This window comes from Phyllobates terribilis, unplaced genomic scaffold, assembly GCF_046119375.1.
Source record: "Phyllobates terribilis strain yellow unplaced genomic scaffold, ASM4611937v1 Scaffold_2__4_contigs__length_985480577, whole genome shotgun sequence".
Taxonomy (NCBI): domain Eukaryota; kingdom Metazoa; phylum Chordata; class Amphibia; order Anura; family Dendrobatidae; genus Phyllobates; species Phyllobates terribilis.
This window is the reverse complement of record NW_027362762.1, coordinates 680,551,423-680,564,719: the sequence shown is the minus strand read 5'-3', so window position 1 is coordinate 680,564,719 and position 13,297 is coordinate 680,551,423.

Genomic DNA, 13,297 nt, shown 5'->3' with positions numbered 1-13,297 from the left:
TCCCAAAAGAGGGCGGACACCCAAAAGAGGGGAGCTAGAGCCACACCTGGGGGGCGTCCTAGAGCTCAGGAGGGGTCTGAGTTGCTGCCAAAGGTCCCGCCCCATAGCATAGTATGTTGGAGATGTTACACTCCAGGTCACATAGCCGCCTGTGAGAGTGTGAAATGCGGTAACAGCAGGAGAGCACTAGGACCCTGTGACTTTTGCCTGGCTGAGCTCAGAGGAGGGGCAGTGAAAGAAACTGTGTGTGTTCTAAGAGCGTCTCATGTGTGAGAGTCTAGAAAGGAAGTCTGTGAGAAGTAGCTGCAATAAGACGCTGTCTTTACACTCTTCCCTGTGGAGTTTGTTTACCCCTTTCTTTGTTTAAGAACAAGTGCTGAGCTGGGAAAGCTGTGTGGCTCTGTGGAGTTTTGTGGAAGTCTATTCTGAGTGGATTAGAGACTTTGTGCTGAAGGAGTCACATGTCGAGTGATTAAACGAAGGGACTGAGGAATCCATTTCTGTGACGGAGCACATGGTTGGTGTACTGGATAAGAGTGAGAGACTTCGGGAGGAAAGAAGGTTTCTGGTGCCATTTCCACTGAGAGGATATTGACAAGACTTTGTGAAGAGATCTTTCCAGACCTTAATCTGAGGCTACAGGACTAAAGTCCCCGGCGTGTGAGCTCGGCATCGGCCGACAAGACAAGGAATTTTTGCTGCTTTTGTGAACTTTGTTTTTGTTTTGGCGCCAAAGTTTTCTGGGACTAGCTGCAGCCACCGCGATTCACAGGCCTGTGATAGACTGCATCTGAGGTTAACGGTACCATAACTTTAAGATACCCGGGTATCCTGATAATAAGGGTGTAAGAGCAATTGATATAGTTTCATGCATTATTATTGTTCATAGTGGTAGGATTGTATTCAGTGTGCCATCTCAGGGGGTCCCCATATACCGTCCTCACTAGACTCTCGCTGTGTTTAGGTAAAATTGTTCCAGATCACTAGAATAATTCACATAAGCTGGAAACCTTGAGATCGGCACATTGGTTTCAGCATTTGCTGATTGTGTGTATTTAGTAGAGACAGTGTCTCAGGCAGAACCTGTGACTGATTCATTCAATACTGAATTTTAGTCTAATCCCTGTTTTAGTAAAGAAAGTGTTGTTTATTTCTGTCTCTGTCTCAGTTTGTGACTCACTGGATCTCTCTCGGACCCACGGTCATTACATTTTTGGCGTAGTCGGCAGGATCCAGTGCTTGTCATGGACGGAGATGAGGGAAGAAATGACTCTGCCGCACGAGCAGGCCCCCCGCTGGTAGCGGAACCCCTGGCAGCCGCGACGACTGTGGGAGGATATGTGGCGGTAGGAGCTTTACTCCAGCACATGCCGAAATACGACAGGCGTAACATGCCATTGCAGGATTGGGCTGAGAGGGTCCGGAGTGTTCTGCGGATGTGTAATCTGGCCCCCGCATTACGAGCAGAGTTGGCATTAAATGCTCTAGAGGGCGACGCTAGGCGGATGGTGATGGTACGTCCAGAGTCAGAGAGGAGCACATTAGAGAAAATCTTGGAGCTGTTAGAGGGGAGTTCAGGAGGCCGGGCTCGCGTGACCCAGCTTCGGTCCAAAGGGAATGTGAGACTTTGATGCAGTACTCAAACACTTTACAGGAAACGTTGAATGAGGTGCAGCGTCTAGACCCAGGGGCCATGGGGGCATTTCGAGAGGTAGACTGCTTGCTCCGGGACCAATTCATAACGGGGTTAGCCAATAGACTCCTTCGAGACAAACTGATGGAGATGTCCCGAGCTACCCTGGAATTATCCTTCTGGCAGATTTATCGGGCTGTGGTGGAAAGGGAGGAGGAGTCTACTCTGGTGGCTGAGGGGGCAGTTGACCGTGCACAGCTGGAGGGAGGTCCGGCGCCAGTTTCAGGAGGGGGAGGACTGGTAAACGTTGTACAGGCTCTACGTGCTGAACTGAAGGAGTTAAAGCTGGAGGTGTCTAAACTCAGAGCTGGGCCGATCCCTACTCCTACGGAAGGGCCACCTGCCCCGTCCTCTGGAATGGTGGTTCCACAGTCTGCCCGGTCGCTCTCCTCGAATGATCCAAGTTCTCGTCCACGAGGAGCGGTCACCTGCTGGAGGTGTGGGCGTCGGGGGCACATCTCCCGGTACTGCCGGATGTCTGCAGCCCCGGAGCCTTCTTCGCCGGCGTTAAACTCCCAGCCGCTGCCATGAGAGGGCGAGCAGCAGCGGCCCACCCCCCACAAAGCCCTCGATGGGAAGAACAAGATTTGTTCGCATGCAGTCCAGTGCTGGAAGTAGAGTTTGAAGGGCGGAAGATGAGATGCTTGGTTGACACAGGATCCGAATGTACCATAATGCCCTTAGAGGTGTATGAAAGGCACTTCAGTCAACTCGTGGTTCCCGAGGACAGCCGAGTGATAAGGCTTACAGCCGCTAACAATGGCCAACTGACGGTGAAGGGGATCGTGTGGATGCAACTGAAAATGTTTGGTCAAGAGCTGGGTCAGAAAGGGATAGTGCTGGTGGACCACCATCCTAGAAAAGGGATGGAGGTGACGCTCGGAATGAACGTTCTGTGAGATTTAAATCATCAGATGTATGCCAGTGAGGGACCCCGATACTGGGCACGTGCTACCCACCATTGACCCACCCAGAGAATGTTACACCGTCTAGTGCTGAGTTACGATCTCCTGAAGAGTGCGGTCCCTGGGGGTAGGGTGGGCCTGGTCCGAGTGCCATCACGGACCACGATCTCGCTAGCGCCCCGGCATGAAGAACTCTTCATGCTACCGGTGGGGGCTGCGCAGAGACTGAATGGGCTTGAAGTACTCATTGAGCCAGCCCCAGAGAAGTCCTCATTCGCCAAGGCGCATGTGGCCCGGTCTTTGGAGATTGTGAAGAATGGACGGGTGCCAGTCAGATGTATCAACGTTTTAGATGAGGCTGTTACAATTCCTGCTGGGACCATTCTGGCTGAACTGTTCGTGCCAGCAGAAAAGGTGCCTGACAAGACAGTGTTCGAACTTCGCCCAGATGAACAGTCTTCCTGGACATTCGCGGTCGAAGTAGGCCAGACCAAACCTCCTACCGAAGAATGGAATGGTCGTGTGATCATGGACCAGATGGGAGTGGATCGGGAGAAACTGACCCCCGTGTAATTGGAGCAGCTGGAGAAGGTCTTGTGGGAACATTAAGAGACCTTTTCGCAACATGCGAAGGATTTCGGTTGTTCCCGGACGATTGAGCATGAGATTCCCACAGGGGATACTCCTCCTATTAGGGAACGTTATCGTCAAATTCCCCCAACGCTCTATCAAGAGGTGAAGCGCATGGTGGCCAGTATGCTTGACAACCAAGTGATCCGAGAAAGCCAGAGCCCCTGGGCGGCCCCTGTGGTCTTGGTGCGGAAGAAGGATGGCACCCTTCGGTTTTGTGTGGAATATCGCAAATTGAATGCTCACACGGTGAGGGACGCATATCCATTACCTCGCATAGAAGAGTCTCTGTCGGCATTGGGTCGGGCCAAATATTTCTCAATGTTGGATTTAGCAAGTAGCAAGTGGCTATTGGCAGGTACCAATGGCCGAAAAAGATCGAGCCAAGACGGCGTTTGTCCTACCAATGGGGCTCTTTGAATTCAACCGGATGCCCTTCGGGCTCACTAACACCCCGGGAACTTTTCAACGCCTGATGGAACATTGCTTAGGCGATCTGAATTTTGAATCAGTCCTGATATACCTAGATAACATTGTGGTGTTCGGGGCCTCATTTGAAGACCATCTTGAGAAGTTACGTCAAGTTCTCCGGCGGCTCAGTTGTTATGGCCTAAAAATAAAACCAAAGAAGTGCCAACTGTTACAGAGTCAGATTGAGTATTTAGGTCACGTGGTGACTCCGGACGGGGTTCTGCCCGCGACCAGTAAGATCATGGTTGTGCAGGAGTGGCCACCCTCCCGTACCCGGCGAGAGGTTCGGGCCTTCTTAGGTTTAGCGGGGTACTATCGGCGATTTGTACCTAAGTTTTCACAAGTAGTGAGTCCCCTGAATGAGCTCTTAAGAGGGACGGCACAAGGCCCCCAAAATCGCCCCATCCCATGGGGACCCCAGCAGCAAAAGGCATTTGAGGAGGTGAAGGCCGCCCTAACGAGTGCTCCGTTGTTAGCATATGCCCAGTTCGATTCCCCTTTCCTGTTATATACCGATGGCAGTCTGCATGGGCTGGGGGCGGTACTAGCACAAGTGCAGGATGGTCAGGAGCGAGTAATCGCCTATGGCAGCAGGTCTTTAAGAGACACTGAACGCAACCCAGCTAACTACAGCTTGTTTCGCCTAGAGCTAATGGCCCTGGTGTGGGCGATGACGGAACGCTTTGCCGAGTATTTAACGGGAGCTGAGGTGCTGATCATGACTGATAATAATCCTCTGGCTCACCTAAAAAACGCAAACCTGGGAGCGTTGGAGCAGCGGTGGGTCGCTCGCCTTGCTAAGTTTAACTATCGAATTAAGTTTCGATCTGGGAGGGAAAACGGAAATGCGGATGCACTCTCAAGGGTGCCCCTTGGGTCCTCGGGGGAAAATGTTGATGACCAGCTTGAGGACACTGAAACCCCTGACTTGGGGCAGGTACCTATGTTCCGAAGTGTGGTACATTCAAGTGGGGTGGCATCAGGGATGCCGTGTGTTCTGGGAAAAACACCCTCGGATTGGGCGAAGGACCAGAATGATTACCCTGACATTGCACTAGTGCGCAGTTGGGTACAAAAAGGGGTCTGGCCGCGTGCAGAGGAAAAGGCCCAGCTGTCCGTGGAAGGAGTGAAACTACTGCGACAGTGGGATAAGTTGTGCGTGGAACAGGGCCTCTTGTACCGTAAGGTGTACCTGCCATCTGAGCTGCAGCACCAGTACCAGCTAGTAATCCCTATGGTCGCTCGCGAGGCGCATGAGAAGGGGGCCCACTTTGGGAGTGAAAAGACACTCCAGTGGCTACACTGAATTGGGGGAGATGGTGACAGAGGCGTGTCGGCAGTGTCGGGTCTGTGAGCTCAGTAAGAGCCCTGAGTAGCGGGCGCCCACGCAATCTATTAAGACTTCCGCTCCTTTAGAGCTGCTCATGATCGACTATGTCCTGATAGGATACTCAACGTCTGGGTATTCCTATTTCTTGGTAATGACAGACCACTTCACCAAGTATGCTGTAGCAGTGCCGACAAGAGATCAGACGGCGGAGTCGGCGGCTGAAGCCGTGTGTCGATGTTTCATTCAGGTGTTTGGGTGTCCGCAAAGAATACACTCGGATCAAGGGGCATGTTTTCAGGGGGCATTGATGAAGGAGCTGTACCAGCTGTATGGTGTCGCACAGTCGAGAACGACACCTTACCATCCCCAAGGTAACGGAGCTTGTGAGCGCTTTAATCGGACTCTGTTGCAGATGTTGAGGACGTTGGAGGGTAAACAACAGATACGCTGGCCTGAGTATCTTCCCGAATTGATGTGGGCCTACAATAATAGAGTGCACAGCACTACTGGCTACTCACCACACATGTTGATGTTCGGGAGGCCAGGGCAGGACATTGAGGATTTGAGCATGCCAGATCCCTCCTCCAATCCCCCTCGGACCGAATCAGAATGGGTTCGGGAACACCGGCGGCGATTGAGGGTGGTGTATCAGGTGGTGGGTGAACGACTCAGTCAGGTGACCCATAGGGACACGCGCCCCGTGCAAACCGAGCCTTTCTCCCCCGGGGATAGAGTGTTGGTGAGAATCAAATGACGGTTCGGAAAGCTGAGTGAACGGAGGGAGGTGACTCTGTACCTGGTAAAAAAACGGCTGAGCCCTGAGATTCCAGTCTATGAGGTCGAACCGGTGAGGACAGGGGGTCCATCCCGTAATCTTCATCGTAACATGCTACAACGGTGCTGGTTTAAAGATGCCGTCCCCTTTTCCCCGGAACCACAGGCCGTGTCCCGAGGGGTGGGCATCCCTAATGCTCTTGAATTTGATGGTGGGTCTGTCTCCGCCCCTGCTTACTTGCCCCCTGTGATCGATCTGTCCCTGTGTGGAGAGAGTATTGAGAATGTGGTATGTCCTTCAGAGAACGGTGAATCAGGTCAGTTACCTGATCCGTATGATGTGGCACAGGGCGCCACACCCCAGGAGGGAGCAGCCTCATTGGTTCACGTTGAAGAGACTTCTGCTCCCTCGGGAGCTGAGCCTGTTGGGGTGGGTCTCAGGAGAACTACTCGAGCTACGGCGGGTATACCTCCACAACGCCTTTGAGTGGGGAGGTGTGTCGAGGACGCCAACCTCTAGTGGGGTGGCATGTGAGAGTGTGAAATGTCGTAACAGCAGGAGAGCACTAGGACCCTGTGACTTTTGCCTGGCTGAGCTCAGAGAAGGGGCAGAGAAAGAAACTGTGTGTGTTCTAAGAGCGTCTCATGTGTGAGAGTCTAGACAGGAAGTCTGTGAGAAGGAGCTGCAATAAGACACTGTCTTTACACTCTTCCCTGTGGAGTTTGTTTACCCCTTTCTCTGTTTAAGAACAAGTGCTGAGCTGGGAAAGCTGTGTGGCTCTGTGGAGTTTTGTGGAAGTCTATTCTGAATGGATTAGAGACTTTGTGCTGAAGAAGTCACGTGTCGAGTGATAAACGAAGGGACTGAGGAATCCATTTCTGTGACGGAGCACATGGTTGGTGTACTGGATAAGAGTGAGAGACTTCGGGAGGAAAGAAGGTTTCTGGTGCCATTTCCACTGAGAGGATATTGACAAGACTTTGTGAAGAGATCTTCCCAGACCTTAATCTGAGGCTACAGGACTAAAGTCCCCGGCGTGTGAGCTCGGCATCAGCCGACAAGACAAGGAATTTTTGCTGCTTTTGTGAACTTTGTTTTTGTTTTGGCGCCAAAGTTTTCTGGGACTAGCTGCAGCCACCGCGATTCACAGGCCTGTGATAGACTGCATCTGAGGTTAACGGTACCATAACTTTAAGATACCCGGGTATCCTGATAATAAGGGTATAAGAGCAATTGATATAGTTTCATGCATTATTATTGTTCATAGTGGTAGGATTGTATTCAGTGTGCCATCTCAGGGGTACCCATATACCGCCCTCACTAGACTGTCGCTGTGTTTAGGTAAAATTGTTCCAGATCACTAGAATAATTCACATAAGCTGGAAACCTTGAGATTGCCACATTGATTTCAGCTTTTGCTGATTGTGTGTATTTAGTAGAGACAGTGTCTCAGGCAGAACCTGAGACTGATTCATTCAATACTGAATTTTAGTCTAATCCCTGTTTTAGTAAAGAAAGTGTTGTTTATTTCTGTCTCTGTCTCAGTTTGTGACTCACTGGATCTCTCTCGAACCCCCGGTCATTACACGCCCATTGCCCCACGACCAACGAACCAATGGACTGCAGTGCAGGATGGCACTGTTCGTACTTTGCATATCCTGCCTGCAGTGCTGTCCCTCAACCAGGCGAGGGACCGCAAGCATGCCTTGTGTCAGTGAACGGAGTGCAAGTGACTGCTCTGTTAGACTCAGGGATATTTGCAACCATAGTCAGGGCCACAATTCCTCATCGGCTGGTTCCGGAGGAAAAGGTCGGCATCCGTTGTATCCATGGGGATGCTAAGGACTACCCTGTGGCCCGAGTGGTCATTGACACAAACTGTGGCACCGAGTCCCATGAGGTGGGCGTAGTCAAGAACCTGTTGCACCATGTAATAATAGGGCGGGACTTTTCCTTGTTTTGGGACTTGTGGGAGAAAGAAAGGAAGCCAGGTTGTCCTGACAACAACCAGGTCGCTCCTAAAGAAACCTCTTCGCAGGCCACCACCGGGTTTCCTTTTTGTTACTTGTTGGGGATGAGGATGAGGGTGAGGCAGCATCCCCAGAGGTCAACATCCTGAGCTAGAGGTGTCCGGGGGAAACTTTGGAACCACCCAGCTCAGAGACTTGACTCTAAAAGGGGCGTTTTATAATGTCACTGTCCTTAATGGTGTTGTTGAAGAGCCGGGGGCTTACACCCGATATCCGCACTTTGCAATAAATGGGGAATTACTATATCGGGTTACCAAGCTCAGAGGGGAGGTAAGCAAGCAGTTACTAGTGCCAGGGCCGTACAGACGCAGGTTGTTAGATATGGCCCATACACATGTGTTGGGTGGTCATCTGGGGGTAGAGAAAACCCAAGGAAAGGATCCTCCAGAGGTTCTATTGGCCCGGTTGTCACTGAGAAATTGTAAATTTTTGTAGGTCATGTCCCACCTGCCAACTGACCTTCCAGAGCCCCTTAGTGCCGTTGCCAGTCACTGAGGTGCCGTTTGATCACATAGCCATGGATCTAGTGGGACCCATGGTCAAATCCGCCAGAGGACATCAGTATATCCTGGTTGTACTGGACTATGCTACATGGTATCCGGAGGCCGTGCCACTACGAAACCCCTCTGCCAAATGTATAACCCAGGAGTTGGTCCACATCTTCTCTAGAAAGGGGTTGCCTAAGGAGATCCTAACGGACTAAGGGACCCCATTTATGTCAAGGGTGATGAGGGTGTTTTGGAAAACCCTGCAAATCACACAACTCAGGACCTCAGTCTACCACCCCCTGACAGATGGCTTAGTGGAGAGGATTGAAGGCCTTGTTAAAGAAGGTCGTAGAGAAAGATGGCCAGGAATTTCTACTGCCGTACCTTTTGTTCTCCATTAGAGAAGTCCCACAGGCCTCTACTGGATTCTCCCCGTTTGAACTGTTCTATGGCCGACACCCCCGCGGACTCCTGGATGTAGCAAAGGCGACCTGGGAGGCGGAGTCTACACCCTACAGAAGTGTAATCGAACAAGTGGTCCAGATGCAAGAGAGGATTGCAGAGGTGATGCCCATTGAGAGGAACACCTCCTCAAAGTACAAGAGGCACAGTAAAGAGTGTACAATAGATCAGCGAGGGAGAGACACTTCTACCCTGGGGATCGGGTACTAGTGCTGGTACCTACGGTGGAGAGCAAATTCCTGACCAAGTGGCAGGGCCCCTATGAAGTGGTTGAAAAAGTTGGCAACGTCAACTATAGGGTCCACCAACCAGGAAGAAGGAAGCCCTGCCAGGTGTACCACGTCAACCTCTTAAGCCATGGCAAGACAGCGAGCCTGTGGAAGCTCCGTGTTTTGTGACAAAGACGGAAACCGACGTGGAGGAAGTCAAGGTGGCAGAGTCACTGTCACGTGCCCAGAAGCAACAATGCCGAGAGCTGCTGCAGCGGAACAGGGACCTGTTCTCGGATCTACCGGGCACCTCTATGAGATGCTTACGGAGCCTCATGTCCTTGTGAATATGAAGCCATATCGGATTCCTGAAGCCTGCCGAGAGGTAATCTCGAAGGAGGTGAAGCGCATGCTGAATCTGGGGGTAATCGAAGAGTCCAAGAGTGGCTGGTCCAGTCCCATAGTCTTATTGCCGAAACCAGATGGAGAATGGCGGTTCTGCAATGGCTATAGGAAACTGAATGAGGTCTCTAAGTTTGATTTGTACCCAATGCCCAGGGTAGAGGAACTGATTGAGAGGCTAAGACCAGCCAGGTACATTACCACCCTTGACCTCACAAAAGGGTGGGACATAGGCAGATTCCTATGTCCCAAGAGGCCAAGGAGAAGACTGCCTTTTCAACGCCAGATGGGTGTTTCCAATACGCCAGGATTGGGGTAGCCATCTGAGCAAAGTCCAGGCAAAGTCCAGGCGATATTCAATGCTCTACGGAAGGCGGGGTTTTCCATCAACCCGAAGAAATGTGCCATGGGCATGGAGGAGTCCAAATATTTGGGCTATGTCGTAGGTAGAGGCGTGATAAAGCCCCAAGTAAATAAAATTGACGCAATCCGGGGTTGACCACAACCTCTCACAAAAAAACAGGTCAGAGCGTTCCTGGGCATTATGGGCTACTACCGCCAGTTCAACCCTAACTTCGCCATGATAGCCGCCCCTTTGACAGACCTCCTTGAGGGGACGAAATCGGCTATGGCTAAGTGGTCTCCAGAAACCGAGACGGCCTTCCAGGAACTCAAGCAAGCCCTGTGTAAACAGCCGGTGTTGGTGGATGCGTCAGATGTCGGTGGTTCCTTGCTCTTCAGGAGTTCAGCTTCCAAGTAGAGCATAGGCCTGGGAAACTGCATGGCAATGCTGACTCATTGTCAAGGGTCCTCTGTATGCTAGAAGAAGGTGCCAAGCCCCCTGGCTTTGGTCAGAAGGGTGGTATGTAAGATGGCTGCCGGACATGTCCTTGAGGGGAGATATGTATCGCTGAGGTTTGTAGCTTCAGTGATGTAAAACCGGGAAAGCATGCTCCAGCACACATGGTGCTGAGAGGGTTAACCCTAGAACGCATGCCTGGGGCCTCGCAGGCCTGCTAGGTTAGAATCATAGAATCATAGAATGGTAGAGTTGGAAGGGACCTCCTGGGTCATCTGGTCCAACCCCCTGCTCAAAGCAGGATTCACTAGATCATCTCAGACAGATGTCTGTCCAGCCTCTGTTTGAAGACGTCCATTGAAGGGGAACTCACCACCTCTCGTGGCAGCCTGTTCCACTCATTAATCACCCTAACTGTCAAAAAGTTTTTTCTAATATCTAATCTGTGTCTCCTCCCATTTAGTTTCATCCCATTGCTTCTAGTCTTTCCTTGTGCAAATGAGAATAAAGATGATCCTTCTACAATGTGACAGCCCTTGACATATTTGTAGACAGCTATTAAGTCTCCTCTCAGTCTTCTTTTTTGCAAGCTAAACATTCCCAAATCCTGCAACCGTTCCTCATAGGACATGGTTTGCAGACCAGTCACCATTCTGGTCGCTCTTCTCTGAACTTGCTCCAGTTTGTCTATGTCTTTTTAAAATGTGGTGCCCAAAACTGTACACAGTATTCCAGATGAGGTCTGACCAAAGAGGAGTAAAGACCGATAATGACTTCACGTGATCTAGACTGTATGCTTCTGTTAATACATCCCAGAATTGTATTTGCCTTTTTTGCTGCTGCAACACACTGTTGACTCATGTTCAGTCTATGATCCATTAGTATACCTAAGTCTTTTTCACATGTACTGTTGCTTAGCTCTATTCCTCCCATTCTGTATATGCTTTTTTCATTTTTATTGCCCAGATGTAGTACTTTGCATTTTTCCCTGTTAAAAACCATTCTGTTGGTTGCTGCCCACTGCTCCAGTTTATTTAGGTCTTTTTGAATCCTTGTTACTTGTTTTCTATTTTCTGCAAGATTACTTTAGTTAGAATTTTGAAACTCTAGGTATTCCTCAGGTATATAGTTGTTAGTAATTTCCAGTTGTTCATACATTTTTATGTTATAGGCATTTCGGTAAAGCAACTCTTTTTTGGGACTACCCCATATTCACATACCTGGGGCCTTTTAGGCCTGTACTTGGTTTGCATGTGATCCTCAGTCTTTTTGTCTGTACTGTTACTTAGAAGGAAAACATATCACTTCAGGAAGAAAAAAAACATGGAAAAATATAACAAAAGAGGAACTACATGGTTATATTGCCCTTACTCTTCTGGCAGGGTGTACAAAATCGTACGATGTTCCAATCAGAGAATTATTTCTGAACCCTTTTTCAGATCCACACTACAAAGCTACAATGTCAGTCAATAGATTTGGGAATATTCGGAGAAGCCTTCGTTTTGATGATAAGAGAACTCGTCCTGTGAGGTTGGAAACAGATAAATTAGCCCTTATTAGCTACATCTGGAATCTTTTCATCAAAAACTGTACAAAGCTTTACCATTCTAATGACAATGTGACATTGGATGAGCAACTTCTTGCCTTTAGGGGTCATTGCAAATTCATTCAGTATATGCCCAGTAAACCTGCCAAGTATGGCATAAAAATTTTTCTGGATGTGTGATTCTACAAGCTATTATGGCATGAATGGTCTGATTTACTGTGGCAAAGAAGCTGATGCTCCAGTCCAGAAAGACCTATGTTCTGACATAGTAAAAAAAACTTGCAGTACCAATTTTCAATTCTGGAAAAAATATAACAATGGACAACTACTTTACCAATCTGGAACTGGGCAAATTTTTGCTTCAGAAAAAACTCACACTTGTAGATACTATGAGGCCAAACCGCCGCGAAATTCCTCCAATCATGAAACACAATCCCAAGCGATCACTTTATGAGAGTGTCTTTGGTTTCCGCAATCAAGCGACAATGGTATCTTATAAAGCAAAGAAAGAAAAATCCGTGATATTACTGAGTACAATGCATCATGATAGAAGTATTGACACCGATGACAGGAAACAGAAACCTGAAATCATACTGCATTATAATAAAACAAAAGGAGGTGTGAACAAGATGGATGAAATGATTGGAAAGTATTCGTGAAAGAGGCAGACAAAACGTTGGCCTGTAGTCATTTTTTATAATATCCTTGATGTGTCAGCCCTCAATAGATATATTGTTTATAGTGAAACTCATCCAGAATTCCATGTCAACAGGAAGGACAAGAGACGTCTATTCTTCACGGAACTTTGCTATGAACTTTTGATGCCTACCATGATGGAGCGAAGCAACACGAAATGCTTGCCAAGGCAAATTACGGAAGCTATGATCCGATGTGGTATACATTTTCAGGAACATCCAGAGCCAAGAGAAAAAAAAAGAAAGCGCTGTTATATTTGTCCAGCAAAGAAGGAAAGGAAATCTGAGCATATCTGTACTACTTGTGGGCAAAATGTCTGCAAGGAACATTCTTCCGAAAAAATATGTGAAAATTGTTGGGGTAATCAGTAAAGTTGAAAAGGAAAGTTTTTGATAAGAAATATTCCTGCACCATGTTTACTACAACTTTTATATAAAAAACTTTTTCGACAAAAAAATCGTTATAAATATATAAAGAGTTATATAGAATGCATATATTGGGCGTTTTAAGCCGGTGTAATTACTTTTTTTTGTTTTATGCACATAATTATAATGTTTTGAAATATTCACATCTCAAATAAACTTTGAAAAGTATTTCTATTTGAGTTACTCCATGTTATTTGCACACAGGCCTAAAAGGCCCCAGGTATGTGAAAGTGTAGATTTCTATGGTTGCGCGTTCTAGGGTTAATAGGGTGTATTAGGGTCGGTTTTTACGAGCAGTCATAAGTGATGGGTGGGAATGGCTGCTCACATATCCCCACCCCAAGATGTGTGTATAAAATGGAAACTGAGTGTCTCATTCAGTGTCTGTGGCTGGAGGTGTGGAGACCTCCAGCGTGTCAGTGCAAAAAGACACTGA